This window comes from Schistocerca gregaria, chromosome X (assembly GCF_023897955.1).
Source record: "Schistocerca gregaria isolate iqSchGreg1 chromosome X, iqSchGreg1.2, whole genome shotgun sequence".
In the NCBI taxonomy this organism is placed as follows: Eukaryota; Metazoa; Arthropoda; class Insecta; order Orthoptera; family Acrididae; genus Schistocerca; species Schistocerca gregaria.
In genome coordinates, this window is record NC_064931.1 from 429,291,259 (window position 1) to 429,296,828 (window position 5,570).

Consider the following 5,570-nt stretch of genomic DNA (forward strand, 5'->3'; position numbering starts at 1 on the left):
ACCAGTAGTGTTCTGGGATGTCGAGGAAGGTAGAAAATCACTACTACTCCACAGTAGAATTTTGAAACAGACCTATGAGGCAGCCAGTACGGTGACACGGACGATAAACTACATATTCTACAGAAGATAACATTACGAAATAACCAGGACGCTGGATCTGTAAATTTAAGTTGAACGTCATTTTGTGGCGTCGCTCCAGAGGTATCGAAGATTCACACGCTGCCCTCTGGGAAACGCCACCCGGCTAGAGATTCTTTATCTTGCTAATAGGCTTCTATGAACCATATTGTGTTTGTTTCGACAGGAGTCTTGTGTCCTGCCCTGGGAGTGTGAGACAGGGTCGCGAATAGACGCAAATGCTGTTCTGTCTTCCTGTGGCTGCTACTTTGTCTCAGACTCTGAACATTTTTATGGTACCCAGATACTTTTGCTAGCCATTTCGTAGACTCCTTACTGTGCAGTCCCTTCACCGTACTAAAAAGAGTAGTGGAAAGCCGGCCATGGCGGCCGAGCGGTTCTAGGCGCTTCAGTCTGGAACCGCGCGACCGCTACGGTCGCAGGTTGGAATCCTGCCTCTGGCATGGATGTGTGTGATGTCCTTAGGTTAGTTAGGTTTAAGTAGTTCTAAGTTCTAGGGGACTGATGACCTAAGATGTTAAGTCCCATAGTGCTCAGAGCCATTTGAACCAAGTAGTGGAAAGAAAACCATAAAAGTGGCAGTTATTGGAGGTACTGAATCTCGATTGCAGTTATTACGTAGCGTTAGTGATCGAATGTTTGATCAAGGGTAATGAGCATAAAATTTTCATAAATTGGTTGTGCGACAGTTTCAGACAAAAATGGCCACCTAACAGTGCTGCTCAAAAGCTGCACTGCATGTAACAGTTTCGCGTAAATTCTATAGACGTCTACTCATCACTCCAACCAAAGGTTGGCAGTTCCTTGTGTGTCTGTCTGCTGCGTTTTTCAACTACGTCTGTGTTTTCAACTATGCAAGATTCAGTTACTACAAGCCCGTCATGATGGGCACATAGTGATGTATAACGTTTTGTGAATTCATTCGTTCTAGGTATGAAGATGAAAGAAAAATATTCCTTTCGTTTTAAGTTTGCAGTGATTAGGTTACGTTCCATTTAAGAGGAAAACGAAGTTCCACAACGTAAGAACAAGGTGAACATTGCTGCCACTTACCATAGTCGAGCACGACACAAAGACTCTCCAAAGCATGTGTTTTGCGCTGTTTCCGGAGAAAAGATTTACGGGCCGTTCTTTTTCACGGGAAAAACTGTTACAGTACTCGAGTGTCTGGATTCGGACGAGATCTGTCTTTTTTCACGACTGAGAGAACGTGCCGAAAATTTAATTCTTCTACAGGGCGGAGATGCACCGCACTGCCACCCACAGGAAAGAGTATTTCGTCACAGTGACCTGCCCCAGCGATGGATCGGCCGTAGCGCGTACGGATGTCACATAAAACTAGATTGCCTGACCTCAGGTTATATTAAATTTTTGTGGGGTTTGTGAAAGTCTTTGTCAATGTAACTCCCCTTCTATAAACTTTAAGTGAACTTCAACTGCTCATAACGTCGGCACTGACTCTAGACATGCCCCAAAAAGTGTGGGGCAAGTTCGACGATCGCCTGGATGTTTATTGTTCTTTGACATTGTCAAAGGGAAACTACAAGATCTGTTGATTTAAAACATCGCAAATTTCCTTTATTGGTTACCGGTTTCGGCTCATTGACGAACCATCTTCAGATGAATATGAAATGTTGTTCAGTGTGTCACGATGTTTACACTTCATTGTATTCTTAGATCTAAGTGGCTCTAAAATGAAAAATCGTTGTTGGTTTTGTAAATTGATAACGTTGATCACTAATTAAACATTGATACAGTGCCCATTTTTCACACATGTGTACAAAGGAGCGACAGCGGTGACAGTTACATCACCCATGAGTGGACGTAAACAAGATATCGCTTCTAATATCCGTAACAGGAACAAGGAAGTATCTGTGTGCATAAAATCAATAGATTTCTACTCGTCGTGCCAGCCGAGGGCTGGCTGACACTCTCGCACAGACACTTCCTCGTTCATGTTACGAATATTAGATGTGGTACCTTGTTTACATCAACTCGTGAGCGATGTAACTATCATTGCTCTCGATCGCTTGTGTACATATCTGGCAATATGAGAACTATAACAATAGTTGATTATTGATTAATGTTGGCAGTTTACATAGCTACTTATGATTTTAGGGTGACTTAGCTCTAAGAATACGACGATATGTAATGATTGTCACACACGCAACAACATTTTAGATGCATTTTCTCATGTAGTACGGAGTGTTGTACGTTGAGACCTTTTCCAGACTTTCATGTCTAGCCAGCTGTATAGTGAAATTTTAATATATTCTTGTCTGCAGGTATGTATTGCAGTCTTTTCCTAAAATTACAATTATTGGAGAAAATTAAGGGTCTTCGAAATGATGAGACATATTCCTAAGTACTACATGGTCACGTACTTGGGAAAAAAACACTGTATTCAAAATTAAATGCTTGCAGTCGAGACAATCTTGTCAGTACAGTATTTAGCCGTCTATTTGTCACACAATTTCTCTGCTACACAACAATAATCAGTAAGTGATGTCAAATTAAGCAGAACTACACACTTAAAGTTTTGCATCACCCTGGTTCCCAGAACTCCTGAAGACAAACGTTGACTGTGGATACTGTATCACAGACAAAGTCCCTTTGACTGTTCAGAGATGTCACTAAATCAGCCCAAAGATTTAAACAACAACGAATGAGCAGGGCCTATTAGACGGAGGGGGGGGGGGGGGGGGGCGACAGCCGATGAGTTCCAGTCATTCCACCAGGAAGGATGTATACGGCTCGTTTTGTCTGTAGTTCAACCATGCCTAGACGGTCAATACCGCGGTTCGATCGCGTCCGCCCTGTTACTTTGTGCCAGGAAGGTCTCTCAACAAGGGAAGTGTCCAGGCGTCCCGGAGTGAACCAAAGCGATGTTGTTCGGGCAGGAAGGAGATACTGGCAGACAGCAACTGTCGATGACATGCCTCGCTGAGGCCTCCCAAGGGTTACTACTGAAGTTGATGAACGCTACCTACGGATTATGGCTCGGAGGAACCCTGACAGCAACGCCACCATGTTGAATAATGCTTTTCGTGCAACCACACGACGTCGTGTTACGACTCAAACTGTGCACAATAGACTGCATGACGCGAAGCTTCACTCCCGACTTCCATGCCAAGGTACATCTTTGCAACAACGACACGATGCAGCGCGGTACAGATGGGCCCAACATCATGCCGAATGAAACACTCAGGATTGGCATCACATTCTCTTCACCGATGAGTGTCGCACATGCCTTCAACCAGACAATCGTCGGAGTCCTGTTTAGAGGTAACCCGGTGAGGCTGAACGCCTTAGACACACTGTCTAGCGAGTGCAGCATGGTGGAGGTTCCCTGATGTTTTGGGATGACATCATATAGGGCCGACGTATGGTGGTCACGGAAGGCGCCGTAATGGCTGTACGATACGTGAATGCCATCCTCCAACCGATAGTGGAACCATATCGGCAGCATATTCTCGAGGCATTTGTCCTGAAAGACGACAATTTGCCTCCTCACGGTGCACATCTTGTGAATGACTTCCTTCATGATCACGACATTGCTCGACTAGAGTGGCCAGCGTGTTCTCCAGACATGAACCCTATCGAACATGCCTGGGATATATTGAAAAGGGCTGTTTATCGACGACGTGACCCACCAACCAGTCTGAGTCATCTACGTCGAATGACCGTTGAGGAGTGCGACAATCTGGACCAACAGTGACCTGATGAACGGGCACGCATCAAATGCAAGCGTAGGTGTTACTCGGTATTGGAGATACCGGTGTGTACATCAATCTGGACCACCGCCTCTGAAGGTCTCGCTGTATGGTGGCAAAACATGCAATGTGTGGTTTTCATGAGCAATAAAAAGGGCGGAAATGATGTTTATGTTGATCTCAGTTCCAACTTTTTTTACAGGTTCCGGAACACTCGGACCCGAGGTGATGCAAAACTTTTTTGATGTGTGTATTATCAACAAGCAGTTATAAATTTAGAAGTTAAATACGTTTTGAAACTGAAGCTATTGGAAATTAACAAAAATTTCCATTTTCAAGACAAGTGAAATTGTCAAAACATTTACGAACTGCAAATAGCTCACGTTCCGTGATAAAAGACCTCATAATGTTTCAAGTTATAAGATTATGCACAGTTGGCGAAGTAGGACTTTAATCGTCTACAAGTTATTATAACCAGTTTTAAAAATACAGAGAATTTTACTTGCAATAAAAATCTGTAACTTATGAATTAACAGCACATTCGAAGTAGATTTAATATGTTACACAGCGTTTGCTCCAAGTTACACTATCCTTTAGGTAGAGCGCTTTCTTCTACGTGCACTAAACTCCGGCCGAACAGGTCTTGGACGGCCCAAACGTACCGAACGGCCGCCGTGTGCACACAGGCGTCACTGGACGCGGATGTGGAGGGGCATGTGGTCAGCACACCGCTCTCCCGGCCGAATGTCAGTTTACTATACCGGAGCCGCTACTTCTCAATCAAGTAACTCCTCAGTTTGCCGCACAAGGGTTCAGTGCACCCCACTTGCCAACAGCTCTCGGCAGACTGGATGGTCACCCATCCAAGTGCTAGCCCAGCCCGAAAGCGCTTAACTTCGGTGATCTGACGGGAACCGGTGCTACCACTGCGACAAGGCCGTTGGCCTTCTTCACACACTGCCTGAAAAAAAAAAAGATGCACCCAGACGAAGTGGTTGGATGCCAGTGTATCTTCATACACGTTCACACTATCGGCGGCTGTTGAAGAGTTGCAATTCTCTGTGACAAGTGGGAATGTCACCAGAGTGGATTAACAGAGTTACATTTAATTTGTTACTACCCTGGTAGGGTATGTAATGGCTGTGAACAGCGTCAGAGATTGAGTGATCACTATGAAGGACACGGTGAGTGTGAGACAACTAACACCTGGCAGAATTTGGAAGAGACCTTAATGTGGCCCTATATTTGGCCGCCTGGTCGAATCGTGCAATATCCAGATTTGTGGGGCGTTCGAATGTAACAGCAACCCGATGTCTGATTGCATGGTAACGTGAAGACAGACCTACTCGACTTCAAGATTCCGCTCAACGACGTCTGGACAACCAAAAGGGAGGACCATCATACTGCGCAATAACCACTTCGCAGCTCCACACATTTTCACCTGCCTTCTAAGAACAGGTACTGCATTCTCAGCAACATTCTGTGCCATTCCACATCAGTGTTCAGAGACTAGTAGCATTTAGACTAGAGAAGTACTGTCCATGAGTAGGCTGCCGTAAGTCGACCACACAAAAGGCTACATTTCATATGGTGATGTAACCAGGAAGCACAGACTGCAGGTGAATGGCGTCGTACTGTGTTGAGCGATGAATCAAGTTCTGTAGTACCCCGTATCTCCTTCGTTGGCGAGTGTGGGATGACGTGGGTAGAGGTCCCATT

General features: G+C 45.0%; 1 pseudogene; it reads right to left on the reverse strand.

The window, feature by feature from the left end:
* Positions 1-4,678: 4,678 nt before the first annotated feature.
* On the reverse strand, positions 4,679-4,796 carry LOC126299832 (5S ribosomal RNA; annotated as a pseudogene).
* Between the last annotated feature and the right edge of the window lie 774 nt (positions 4,797-5,570).